The sequence below is a fragment of the Gavia stellata genome, chromosome 2 (assembly GCF_030936135.1).
Source record: "Gavia stellata isolate bGavSte3 chromosome 2, bGavSte3.hap2, whole genome shotgun sequence".
NCBI lineage: Eukaryota > Metazoa > Chordata > Aves > Gaviiformes > Gaviidae > Gavia > Gavia stellata.
In genome coordinates, this window is record NC_082595.1 from 43,907,024 (window position 1) to 43,922,002 (window position 14,979).

The window sequence follows — 14,979 nt, forward strand, 5'->3', positions numbered from 1 at the left end:
AAGTGCAGTGATCTTAGTCAGTCTGTGAGGATCCTAATCCCCATCGACAATGGGATACACCTGGGCTGCACCTTCTCAGCACTGAAACCTCCAGGGCTGAAGCAGGGATGGGGGCAGAGCTGGGAAGAGGGAGGACTTGTGTTGGGAACCAAACTGAGGGGAGACTCAGAAAGTCAGAGGAAGCAAACAAAGGTTACCACACCCCTAACCTCAAATGGTAAATGGAAATAAGCCAATGCAGATTTAGTCGTGTGTATAACCCCTCCTGTTTTGCAGGGCAACTCTGTAAAGCGTCAAAGGATAATTGCCATATCTGTTAATCTTAAAACAATGAAGTGATCTGTAACTACCACATTCTGCTTTTGGCTTTGACCTCTCTAATCTCTGTCTCTCTCTCCCCAGCTGTTTGTTGTATGTTGCTGTGACTTAACTAAATCTCTGGGCTACTTGAGACAGGACGATGCCTATTGGTCACTGCCTTGCAGCAAATGCTAAATAGCAGAGTAGTGATGCTCACATACTGACCAGGATCTCTGGGCAGCACCAGGCAACAAAAGTTCAGCTCAGTTTCAGCAACATTAATTGGCTGTTATTAATTTCACAATGAACAGCAGAGGATAGTGGCAAGGGACAGGATCACTTTCCTAAAAATAAAAGTGAAATAAAAAAAGGCATGTTTGCAAAATAATGGCAAGCACTACAATCAGACCAAAGATTAAATCAGTCCTGGGATTTTTTTGGCTTTGCATTTTTCCTCCATTTATTTTAACAGTAACTCTCTATTTAGCATCGGACATAGAATTGTAAGCATATGAACTTATCTTGGACTATTTCAGTATCTGACAGACAAGTTTTCCTGTTATACCGAAAGCTGTTTGGTGTTTTCCAGTCTCAAAGAAAATGCAAAAGCCCCTTCCACATCTGAGGTGCATGGGACAACCTATCTGCCTGGTTGTATGAACACTAATTCCTATCTGACACTCTTCCCTTATAGTCTTGTGAGGTGGCTCTGAGCTCTTTCTCAGCTCCTGACAGAACTCTTATAAAAATGCACTGCTGGGATGGATGTTTTAATTGTCTTGTTATGCCAGGCAACTTGTTTCTACGTAAATTACTTTTTGGAAGTTTCTTCCCTGCCCATTTTCAATCCTTCAGGCTTTATAAGAATTTAGAGAATTTGGACTTCCCCTGGTCAGTATTTAGTCATCCCATTCCTCAGCCAGGGAAGTATGAGTCTCAAAGCTGATGAGTAAGAATGTAACAGAGAAATAATTTCCTGGAGACTAAGGCACAGGAGAGGTCAAGAGCTGCAGCCACTGGCAGACTCAAGGGTTGTGCCCTGGGGAGCCATCTGAGAGGTCCTAGGTCTCGCCAACAGCATCACAGACTGCAGAGCCCAGTCTCCAAATGTATCATCTTCTGGCCTGCTGTGGCACTGCAGTCCCCTTTCAATACCAGCAGGACTCAGAGCATCTAAAATGAAGCCTTGTATCCTGTGGCACATAGCAGTTATGATGTACCTCTTTATTGCATCCTAAGTGAAGTTCCCCATAAAGAAATATTGATTGAAGAAAAAACTCATAAGGATCAATGGCTTATGTTCCAGCTGTGTTTTATGTTACAATAACAGCTCTTTGGAGAGTTGGTGCTGAGCGAGTGCAAAGTAATACCAGTAATTCCCCCCCTCTTGGATCATCCCATACCAAATTCTTCACCGTTCTCACCATTGACTCATGGGCAGAAAATAGCTACTGTGGTCTCAGGGGATACTGTAAAAAGAAAAGAGGGGGGAGGTAGGGGGTGGAAAATGAAAAGTAAATCTGCTCCAAAGAATAAATGCTCCAGGAGTAAGTGCCAGGGTGTGCTGAGGGAGGCAGTGCCAGTCTGTCCCCAGACACTCAAATCCAAAGTTCAGTAGTTGGTAGTTAAAACACTACTGACCTAACTCATCATTGCATGGTAGATGTTGCAGAAGGGTACACGCCTAGGTGACGGTGGGAACCCGAAACTCCATTGCTGACATGCTTGCGAAACAGCATCACCTCTGTAGGTGTTTCTACAGCAGCAGCAACTTCCTCCATTGTAAGTACGTGAGTACAGAGCTAGTAATGAGTTGTTTACAAAAGAGTTTAATTTGTATGTCTCCACTATTAAATATTATCCATATAAAATGCACACGGTCTTTTCTACCTGGGGAACAATAGGATTTTTTTCCCTTCTGCAAGAAACAGTTTTCTTTTCAAAATCTTAGTCTCCTTTCCCAAGCACCTCTCCCAGCATCTGTCCCTGGTCATTCCCTCCCAGACACTTGTCCTTCCCTGAGGTCTCCTTCTACATGCCACCTCCTGCTCAGACCAGTTTCCGCTGCCCCAAACAGTGGTTTTCATCCTCACCCACTTCTAGCTGCTGTCTACTGCCTGGTGAAAAAAGTCCCAGTGTGAGTCCTCCCCATCTTCTCACCTGCTGTGCAGCACAGGCATGTCCTACCACTGCACTCACCAGCTTTTCCTGTGGGCTAGCTGCATTTCTGATGATCACGCAAAGCCTCTTCATTATCATCAGTTATGTACATGCAGCCTTGCCACCTCATTTGGGCCAAGAAACACCACAAGGTAGCCAGGCACAGAAGGGTTAAAGAAAACCTCAATATGCCCAGTGAAGCAAGCCCAAACCCCCTAAAGGATCTTGCAGTCTTAAAGGAGTGACCCTCCAGATCAGGGGTGATGGAAGGACTTTGGTCTGCTGTATCCATTCTGTAGAGATGATTATGACTCTGACACTGAATGCATTCACAAAAACCACAATTCGAACACTTTTTTAAAATGTGTCAAGGATTTATAGACTACTGTGTGAGAGAGCTTCAAAACTGGGAAAAAGCAGGACTATTTTTAATGTAAAGCCACTGCTACCTAGTAAGAAAACGCTTTTGTATTCATATAAAGTATTTATTAGGTGTGAGGTTTTATAAATTGTTTAGTCCTGCAGCCTTTAAAAAAAAAACAAAAAAACAGGTTACTTTGAATGCATTACCGAGTATCCTGTGGAATATTTCACATAAAAGGAAACAGAAGATGTATAAATGTAAACAGGCTAATTGTATGCAGATATAAATTATGCATGTTGGTCTTATGAAAAAGCATCCTTTATTTGCAGGGGTCTTACTCAGCAGCTTTGTGTCTTGTCTAAAGGGATATTCAGTATGGCTGTGATGTGCAGAATTTAAAACAAAACTTTGAATTCTGCAGAAGAAAAATATAGCCCAACTGTGATAAGACTGCACTGTTGGGAACAGGAGGGGTTTATTTCATTCTATTTTACTTTATTTTATTGACTGTTCTGCTCATTAGCCCTGTTAACATGTGTGTATGCCTGCCCACAGATACAGTGCCAAGTAAAAGATTGTGTTAAGACTTAACGTTTGCAAAGGGATTAGGGTTATTTTGATGTTTCTTAACAGGGATATATAAAATATTCTCAAAGTCACAAACCTTTTCATGGTTGAAGCATCTCGATTAGTCCCAGACATAAGCAGCCTGCCCTGCAAAGGTGCCAAGCAGCTGCAGTCCCCACCAGCCGCCCTGGGGACTGCATGGGGCCAGCACCTGCGAGAAGCCTGGCTAATTGGGACAAATTCTAGGAAGTGGTTGAAATGGGTCCCTGCTCAGACAAAACTACATCACTCGCCATCTTTTCCCCTCAGTCCTGCAGAGTCCCTCTCCTCCAAATAATAGCAGCAGCGTACTTGAACTCAGGTTGCGAGGGAGCCTTCATAGCACGGGTAGGATTATGTATCCCTTGGATGCCCCCCTGTGGGTATGACTCACGCCCATGTTTCCTGTCTTTCTGGCATGGATTAGTGAAATGATGCTGAAAGTGGAGGTACAGGCAAGAAGGTTAATGGAAACAAGTCTGTGGAAACACAAAGTCATACAGCTGAGGTGGAACCAAAACTCAAGGAGCTCACTGCGGTCAGGTCAGGGCAACCTGGTAATCCTCATCCTAAATTTCTAAAAGAACTGGCACATGTAATAAAAAGGCCTGGAGCTATGATTTTTAATGAATCTATCAAGCCAGGGGTGATACTGCATGATTAGGGAACAGTAAGTGTGGAGGGCGAAAACATACTGATCCAGGCAATGACAGCCCCATCCATTTGCTCCGTCCTGCTTGGGATATGTCTATTAAATAAAAGATATAAGGGTCCTTCAGTGTTAAGTGGCAGTACAAAAGCATCAAGACAAGTTATAAACACAGGGAAAGGAATTCTTTCTTTTGGAAAAAAAAGTCACAAAACAAAATGCACTCTTCATTACCACTTCTGGCATAATAGATGCACAGTGAATGGTCCAGTAATAAAGCACCAACAGCTTCTGACAGTGTGTGGTGGTACACAGCTCCATTAAGAGGAGCTGCTGTACCTAGATATTCCAGCCGTGCAGACATATGATGTTGCTGTTTCAGAAAGCTGGAAAAAAAGAAGAGAGCTATTTCCCACTCGTTGTCTAATGCTTCTTCTGCTACATTGTGCGATGGGGCAAGAGGCACAGCTTGCATATTCACCTGCCATGATAAATTACATCAATTTCAGTCCCTCAAGACGGAGCTACTGGTGCAGAGAGCCACTAAACACTACCAGTTGCTTTATGACACTACAGACATCAGACAGAAAAAGGTACACTGTGCAAGTGAAAAAGAACCCTGTATCCTGGGACAGGCTGGACACAAATGTGAGCGGGAACGTGGGATATTTCCTTCACTCATACATTGTAAATACATCCTCATCATGATGTGTCCTTTGCTAAAAATCTGTAGTCTATTAGCTCAAATTAGAATAAGCCTTAAAGACAGCCATTGCCATCTCTGACCCTGTCAGCTTTTCTGTCTCCGGCAACGGCCAGTACCAGCTGCTCTAAAAGAGAACGAAAAAAGTCTACAGCCAGCAGCTATTCAATAACAAGCCCTTAGGGGAAGTTCTTCCCAAGCCTCATTAAATGTTGGCTTCATTCTTAAATTCCTTCTAAACTTCTCAGATTCTATTCTGGCCTCCTCGTCTGGTATCTGCACTGGGGATTGGGCTTTCCACCGAGGGTTTTCCTTGGCTGGCCCCAGCTCCTTCAGTGCCCGCACTCGCGGCTGGCTCTGGCAGTGAGCAGAGGCTGTGCTCCTTGCTTGCTCCAAGCAACTGGTGGGGACAGGCACCACAATGCAGATCATGGCTCCTCTGCTTAAATGCAAGCAAAAGAGGATTTCCCTTACCTGGGTGCTACTGACTGCTGCAGGAATTTTCTCTTTTTCTTTGGGATTAGATTTCTTCGGGATTAGATTTCTTCTTGGGGTTCCGGGGAGTGTGCATTTTCAAAGCCCTCCTCAGACCCTATCTAAAGCACTCTGTTGTGTGGCAAAGAGAGTGAGTGCATGTCACCAATTATCACTTCACTGTACATTTCACAGCAGAGTGCACCTGGGCATTCAGGAGACAGAAACGACACCCACATATAGGGTGGACCATAAATTGCTAGCGAATTAAGGCCCTAAGGGTTGTTTAAATATTGCAGTAATCATCTTGTCAGGCAAAGTCCCACGTTCTGCTAAGATTAACCTGATATTCGTCAGGAATGGCACAATAGAAGGTTATTTAATTTGGATCACACTGGACTGGAAAACTGGCAGGAGGACAGAAATGACCCAAATTGGAAACATTCTGCAGAGAGTTAGCCAGTCAAAAAAGCAAGCAGAGAGCAAAAAAGTGTGTATGCGTTTATTGGACTCAGATACCTTAATTAAAATACATACATAAACTTAAATCTCTGCACACAAACATACAGGACGGTGGAAATTTAAGAGGATTCAGTATTGATCTAACTTTGTTTTGATATCAACTCTTTGGGATTCTGCTTCAGACTTAAATGAGAGTAGAGTGGGACTACTGGTGATAGCTTTTGAAACACCTCTCCCAGTATCTCTTCTCCCCATTTTTTTCCTCCCTCCCAAAACTGATAAGAGAAATAACCCCAAATGTTTTGCATATAACTTGGAATAAACACCAGCCATTGGGTGAATTACTTTCAGGACACAAGTGCTCTCTGGATAGCAAATTTTTAATCACTGAACATTTAAGTAGTGCAAGAAATGTATCTCCTCTTTTGGCAACTTCACTTATAAATCCTCTCTATAGCTTTCCCAACCATTACAGAGTTTTTCCATATTGCTGTAGTCTTTCTATAAGTTCAAAACAATGACAAATCTGGTAACAGCTGGATACACATTAGTGCCCTTCAACCCTCGGAAAATAAAAAATAAAAACACATTCCCCTGGAACATTGCCGGTTTTTACTGAAGAAGTTACTTAGCTTATTAAACTTGTCAAACAGCAAATACAAATAAAATGATGGTTTATCTTGCTGATTATTCAGCCACTGCACACTGGTGTGGGTAAATGCATGACTGAAACATTCATCACTGTTCACAAAATGTCTATACTCTGTTTTCCCTTCTTGCTTTACCATTACCAGGGAATGCAATGTCCCCCCACTCTGCCCCCGTTCCCCATAAAGAAGTTGGAGTTCTTTAAAGAGGAGAAGTTTTAAATAAAATGTAAAACATTAATTGTGCAGCAGTCAAATGGGCATATTTACAATGGGTTTCAAATTCCCTAACAGTTATCTACTGTATTTATAAGCTAGCAAACAGCGAAGATAATTTAGGGCTTTGAATACCAGTGCTAAGTATAATCAATGTGAATCAGATGCACATTACCAAATTGAAGACATTTTATCTATGCATTATGTCAGATCATGAATCAGATTTGTGTAAACTGAAATCCTGGAATACAAAACCATTTGCAAATTCAGCTACAGTCACACCAGTATATAATTATGTTACATATCAAACAGAGATACAATGGAGCAAACTATCATATTGAGAGACCTTTACTGCTTTCAGGACATCTACAGAGCCAGGTTTATATGGCACATTACTGCCAATCCATCTATACCCATCTGAGTAAATCGGTTGGCAGAGAGGGGCAGATTACCACTAATGGCTCTATTATGGAAAGAAGCTGCAACCATTAGCTATTTTACATATGGACAAAAGAGAATTTAATTGATGGCCCATCGCCCAGCAGACAGAGAGAAATGATGATTTTCACCTTAATGCCAGGCATTAAAAATTCACAGGGCTGTGGAAGAAAGAGATGTTCATCCAGTCTCACCCTGCTTATGGGTCATTTTAAGCATAACTTGAGGAGAGAAATACAGCACAAGGCGAGCTGTTCTGCTTTGAGAAAGCTTGAGTCCTCTGGGAAAAAAATTCACAGGTTGCAGTGTTATGATGTTAAAAAGCCAAGACCACAACCCTCTTGTTTTCCTTAGCTACAATTTATTGTTCCCAAATAGTATCCAAGCATTCAGCACAACACATTTTGTGAGTGTTTATATTTGCAAATGAGGGAAAAAAGGAGCATTTTCGGAGAAATAGTACATCATAATAATAATGCAATGTATTTTCACATATTTAGATATAACATTTACTTAATTTAGCATATGTGATAGGCTTGTGTGTACTTGTATGTCTTCAGTTATTCATTTACACCTATGTAAAAAGACATTGCACTGTAGTGCTGTGTTCAGTATTTGTATTATTCTGGTAGGGCCAGTTTTGCCTTCCATGTTCAACCGAGAAGCTTTTTCTTATCCCCCTCCTCCTGGAAGACCCCTACAGACTTTGCTGTCTCCAGGATATCTGCAGTTCTCACTTCATGACCTACGAAATGGTGAAGCGTGAAGTTACAGGGGACTCCAAACAGGATCTCACAAGAGAGGCACTCACCCTGGGCTGCATCCCGGATTTTGATGCTGGGGCTTCTCTCTTGCCTCCTAACTCCTCTTACTCCACCGGGGGAATTTTGCTGTAGAGGTAAGGACCGCCCAGTCTGCAGTAATTTCTAAGATCTTCTAAGATCACCTTCTCCCTCCAGTCTGAAAGCACTGCAGGTTATTAATAAACTTTGAGATTGTTATGGTGGTAGCAAACTATATGTTCTGCAGGGCAGAGACTATCCAAATGGAAAACAGAGCTGCTGAGTTGGAGAAAGGGACAAACATACAAGTCGTGTACGGTGGCAGGAACTTTTTACATCCCCAATTGATTTAACAGGATAATGTTAATCTGTCGTGTCTGTAATTTATATTTTATATGAGCAGAGAGGGAATTGTAAGAATATATGAGCCTTGTCTCTTTTATGCTCAGATAGCTAGAGTCAGGCTGAAAATCTCTAGCCAGGTTGGTCTGCATACAAAAACCAACTTGTCAGGCTAGAACAAAGAGCAGACGGCTTTTTGAATTGGAGACACAAGAACAGAAATAAGATCTGAAGCGATGCTGGAAGACACTACTTACTGTTGTAAAAACTGGACAAGGTAAATAAGGAAGGGAAGGTGTCTGTATACAATGCTGGACACAATATTGGATGGATTTTTTGAAACATGCACAGCATGCATATGATAAGACATTAAAATATCCTTGGAGAGGAAGATTTGGGGGAAACAGAGGGGTGCTAAGCCATTCAAAGTAAGTTCAGAAGGCATTGTTTGCAGATGTTGCAGAAAAGTGAGGGGAAGTGGTGGGGCAGAGAAAAGGTGGCTAACAACAGGCTCTTCCAATTTGTTTTTCTTTTCCAACATTTTTCCACAGCAGCAGGTCCTGGAAGCAGAAGTTGCCTTCTTTAGTCTGGACTGCATTGCACTCACAGGCCAAAAGCAGGCAACGGTGGCTGTCAGCCAACTTTGTTCCTGGCTCTTCCAAGAAGCCAGAACAGCCTCAAGCACTGCGTAGGCTATGGTGGTGATCCAGCACAGGTTTGTGGCAAAAGCAGTGCTTGGAACCTCCGCAGTGCAGCTTGCAGGGGGTTCAGTGCCCTCCACACTCCACTCCTAACAACTGTTTGCAAACAGATCCTCTGGGGATAGTTTTATAGGATGTTTATGCAGGGTCTGTTGCTATGAACCTCCAGTGGCAGAAACCAGAGTTCTCTCAGTTCTTTTTAATCACTCTGGTCCTTTGACAGTAAAAAAGGGTTTAGATCAAGGTGAAGATTTCACCTCAGAAGAAAGAAAAATTGTACTTATTCCTTTTACGTAGTCAGCTATTGCTAACCCCAATCACCTGCAGTAGAGACTGAGATGATGGGTGCCTTTGTCGGAACTGATCTCTACCCAAGTTTATGTGCACATTCATACAGACATGTAATAGGTGGGTAGATATTTGCATGACAGGATCAAACATCTATTAATCCTTTAGACTTTCTGGTAAGGAGGGCCGCATCCACGCTGCATCCAGCAAGAACTAGATACAGATGGAAGTGAGGAGAACAACTTCTTTCTAAAGAACCAAGGCACACATGAAAAGTGAATCTGTGTATTCATTTTAAAAACACTGATGTCTCTAGAGATTTTTGACATGTCAGCATCGGAAACAGGAAGGCTGGAGAGAACAGCCAGCAGTAACAAGGAGCAATAACCATGTGGCCTTCTCCTTCTACTCTTCCTTTCTTCCCCTAAATGAGACATCTGATCAAAGGCTCTTGCAGAAATGCTAATGAAGCCTCATTTTGTTATTTCCATGGAATCCAACACCCAGGGGAGGGATAGATGGGCAAGAAGGGTAAATCTGTGCTTGCAAGATGATGTAGGAGCCAGAGTTTGCTGTGAGAGCAGTGCTGGGAAAGCGTCTGCCACAAGTCAATATACTGCGATTTTTTTCAGCTGTTCAAGTTTCAAACTTCAAGACTTGCCTTTTGCACATTTTCTCAAGGCAAAATTCCTTCAGGAGCTAGTGGAGCTATCTAGGGGCTACCCCTAAAATAATTGTAAGGAACGTGAAACTTAAAAACTTTTAAAGTCACCCTGGTCAAAGGGAGAATATTCTCACGAAAAAATGTTAGCTAACGTTATATTCCTACTGTAAGCAAGACAGATGCAGTTCACTTGTATGATTTTACTTCTTTACCCTTGGCCTTGGATGCTGCCATCAAGAAGAATGGAAATCACCTATGTTCTTAATAAAAAAGCTAAAGGACAAGGACTTGCCTTATTACACCCAAGGCTGTGTTCCTCAGAATGTATAAAAACTACTCCTAATTTTCTACATGTTTAAGCGTAGGCTCATGAGAAGCCCTACTGAAGTGGATAAGACTATATTGGTACACAGATAAGAGGTACTAATATCAGAATTTCTGCATTCATGGAAAAATGAACCTTTTTAGGGTATGCAAAATGCAAGTGTTCTGTGTTATCGTTCATTTGTCTTTTTAATAATAAGGGCAGGGAAGTGGAATTAAATGTTTCTGACTTGATACCAAGGTTATGCAGGTTAAACTGAAAAACATTAATTCATTCCTATAGGCAGTTAATGGACAGTTTGTGCAACTATTGTTTGATATGAAACTGTACTGTTTCTCTCTCTGCAATGTTTCGCTTGACTTTTAGGGATATCAGCTGATTACATCTATCTTAGGTAGAGTAGTTCTGTTGCTTATTCTTCCGATTTAACTGTTTATTCCCTCATGCAAAAGATACATTCATATGATATTTCATCCAAAATAAAATGAATTTTCACCCTGTCTTTTAAGTATTACAACAAGACCTGCAATGAAAAGTACTTAAAAAAATATCAGCATGAAGTCTGTTTAAGTCGATACTGGTTTTAGATTAAAATTTCCTAAGTGTGTCCAGCACTGAATTGTACAACATTGCATAATATGGTTTCAAACTGCCTATTACAGGTTTCTTTAAAGCACATAGAGATAGCTAGTCATTAAAGGCTTTTTGTTCAGGTGCCCCATTGGTTTAGAAAACTGCGGAAAAAGAAGCATTTTCAAGAAACATTAGTCTGAGAATGCAATGCTGATAGATATTCCTGAAGCAAAATTCATGCTGAGTTTTTGTAGGATGCAGCTCACGCACAAATATTCTCATACCCATTGTATGAGTTTTAGAAAGCTTCATACTCCACAGGGTCAACCAATCCCTAGTCAGGGAGTTGGGATGAAACTTTTCACACCCACTGGCTCATTTCATGTGCTGCCCACTGCAGGGATGCTTTCCTTTCCTCTAGAAAGTTGACATGTGCTGGATAGACCAAGGCAGAGCCAGTTGCCTCAGAATGGACCAGTAAGGCACAATTCTGCTTCGTAACTAATGCAAAAGACTAATTTCCGATTAACTTCTCAAATCTCCTTCACTGAAGAAAATTACACCAGTTCTACATTTTTCTTCCATGAATGCATAAAACTTACGGTTTTCTGGAAAAAAATATGCTGACTTTCAATGAGCTCTGTTTGAGAAAACCTGAGTGCAGAATAGGGTCAGATGTCCTTAAACAATGATCACCTTTACAACTTTAGTGACATGCCAAAAGGCACCAGACCTGAAGGAAAATTCAAGCTGCCACCATTATTTTTAAGTGTTCCTGTTTAAGTAGGCCATCTGCACAAAAATATGTGGCTCCCAAAGCCACAGGTTCTCCTGCAGGCCTCCTTTCCAAGGACACCAGGGAACAACTGACAGGGCATATTTGTCTCCTCCATCCTGACAGCTGGTAGTACCAGCTCTCACATCCCTTCTAGCAGACAGGGACCCCCAAGTTTGCCTGTATCTCAAAATGTAAGCCTTTGTCTATAATGCTGCCTTATGCAAACCCCTTAACTCTGGGGAAATTAAAAAGCGTGTTAATTTGTCAGGCCTATTGAATTAATTTGTTAAAAATAAACATGGTTAAAAATGGAAAAAGCATGTTACTTCCAGCAAGGCAAGGGTAAGTTTGTGATTGCAACCCGGGAAAGACAGCCCACCAGCAGCATGCAGTCAAGGGAGCGCAACCCTACAGCACCCCTCGCATCAGTCCCTTGTTCTCACTGTCTCCCTAGGACTTGCTGTACACTGCTTCTTGCCTCAGTGCCTCCAGAGTTTGGCTTTTCTGGGTGTTGTTAAATGCAAAAGAACGTTTTCATTGTCATAGTTCCTTTCAAAATCCGTGCATTTCTCTAATGATCAGTGTGTTTCACTCTGGTGTACCTTGAATCAGCCTCTTTTGCATCTGTGTGAACCTGAAACCCTTAAAGCTTCTCTGATATTGCCCCCTTTTATGCAAAGAAGAGATCTTGGAAGAGCTAATTTCCCTATTCGCATTTACTTTTCCTCTTGAAAATCAAAAAAGCTGTAGTTATCAACTCACACTGTATTTTTTTTCAGTGTTTTTTTGGTTTTTTTCCTCAATGTGAAGAAGATTCAGCAGAATAAGCTGGTGTTTTATGTGGATTACACACAACATCTTAAAACCCATTGTTAGTTTGAGGTTTAGTCACACCTAATTAGAGCGAATGCCGCAACTCCTAATATAATGCTAAAAAGTAGAGGTTTTCCTGCCTGCTTGTTTCTTAGAGTGAAAAGATATGTGAAAACTGAGTCTGAGCTTTTTTAACAAAACAGGCATTTGTCCTACCTCTTTAAGATAAAAGCATCCAAAACAAATTGAGGGGAAGTTAGAGATAAAGTGATCTTTATATCCTCTCATAACATCTGAAGAACCCCTGACAATTTAGGCAGGGTGTTTGCAACTCAAATGCTGATTAAAAAGAAATTACAGAACATATGCTTACAGGAATGAAGTTATCAGGATTGCCAGTATAAGTAGGAAGCATATTATCTGCCTACAAAAAAAGTTGTGTTTTGGAACTTCACCACACCGTTCTAACACTACAGCTATCAGGATTAACTCTCGTTACAATTACATGTGGTCCATAGCCATAGCAAAAAGTGAAATAATTCAGTTCAGCAAAGGCTTCCAGTCTATTAAATAAAGGCCAACGTTGCAAGATGAACACTACGCTGCACTTATCAGTTTTAAAGGTTCTGGCTACTGTTTAAAATATCATGTAGTACAAGATAATCTAGTACACCCATCCACTAGATTCTTAAACCTGAGGGAAAGGAAAACATCACCCCATATATTTATCTGTAAAAGTTTGTTCTGTCTTTTCTTCCATGCTTTTGTTTTCCTGTGAAATCAACAGCAGCTGTGCACACAGGGCCAGGGAAGTTGCCTTAGTGATTTTGTGGATCATCTTTTCCTTACAGATGAAAAGATACTAACACTTCCTTGCATGTAGTGTCTTTTTAAACTGTCATAGATGCTTGATTAATCCTTGTTCAGTGAAAAAACCTTCATGCTCTGCTCGTTCCTGTGGAAGCTAGCTTTCTGCCTCAGCTCCTCTTTTATTAACCCTGATCTCACCGTGCAAACAATACAAGTTTTCACACTTCTGGAACTCTCAAATTATATCCTATATTTGCGTACTGTGAGAAAGCTTTCATGCATGATTGAGCCTGTTTAAATTTCCCCCTTCTGATTCGAACAGCTCAGATTTTATAGGTGCCTCTGACTCAGCTGAGTAAGATAGCTTGTCTCTGCCCAATTAAGGCTTTCAGAGTAGCCAGAAGTACCAAGAGAATGAAAGGGAAAGCAGAGGGAGCTCCAAAGGACAGATTTCTACTTAAACAATTGAGTTAAATTTCTTTCAAAGGTGTCATACAAATGAAAACAAAATCGACCTGTGTCTATATTTCTTTCTTTATTACATATCTCATAAAGGTCCCCGAATATTTGCTATTTTTTAAATTCACATATTTTGTTTTGGGCCTCTATTTTTTATTTCTAGAATTTAGAGTTGCAATTCACATTTCTTGTAATAGATTTTTTGTTTTGTCTTGTTTTTATCTTGGAAGTCTTAAAACCAGGAGAAGAATCAATCTTGTTATGGCAGTAAAACTCAAAAAGGTAATGGAAACTGGTTGATTGAAACATTCTAACCTATCTAACCATATTGTCCAAAATATTTAGTTTTACTGAGGCCAAAGAAAAATAAAATATCGTCTCCATTGATGACTAGCACCTTCTATAGAGAAAGCGCACTAATGTATACCAAATATTTGAAAGTCTATTATGTTCACGGTTCTAAAAACATTTAAACACAACATATTTTAATCATAAACAATGTTACACTGAATGTTTCCCAAGTTAACCAACATCATGTGAGGCCAAGTCAAAACATTTTCTGCCAGGCTGATGAAATTGCAAAGGAATTTTGTTTCCCCTTCTTAAATCAAACACACTGATTCAACAGTTCTACCTAAAAAACTTGGTGAGAAAACATTCCTTTGTTTAAGATTTAAAACCCACAGAGCTTTTAAGAGCAAATAAAGATTGTGCCAGATGCTGTACGAATCACACACGCACAGTGCAGCGCTGATCCCTGCTCAGCCATACCTCGGTACAAATAAATAATACGTGGAGATGAAGCCTCCAGAGAGTTCCCTAGTAAAACCAGGAAATGCTTGATTTTATATTTCTGATATTTCTAAGCACATCACTTAAATAAAATAAACTCAGACTCAAAAGGTGAAAGTTTTCTAGCCCGTCTTCCACATCATGAAGAAGCAGAAAGGGCAAAATTCCAGTTTTCCATCCCACTGCAACTCACCTTTAAAAGTGCATGCTTTTCCACAGCCTCAACTCCTGTTCGTTTAATTAAGAATGGCAGATGCTCAACATCTGGAGAAAATAAGGTCTGATTTAGTGGCCACGTTGCACTGGTGGAAACTTCAGACTGCAGGTTTGGAGTTACAGAAAGTTTGAAGTAGATATTTAAGCCAGTTGAGCTGCTGAAAGAAATCATATGAAGTGATGCCTAAAGGAACAACATGAGAAGAAGCCTTGCTTTCACTTAAATGGTATATTTCCATTTTTCATAGTTGTATGTAACCAGCCAGCCTGGTCATCCCTCTGTTTCTCCCCTGTCTTCTACGCCTGCCCTATGTTGTACTTGTTAGCGCAGGGCAGCCGCAGTTAACTTAGTTAACTGACCTTTTGCCATTGCTCATTTAGTGCATCTCACCATCGTATTTTCATGCATAGTTCAGT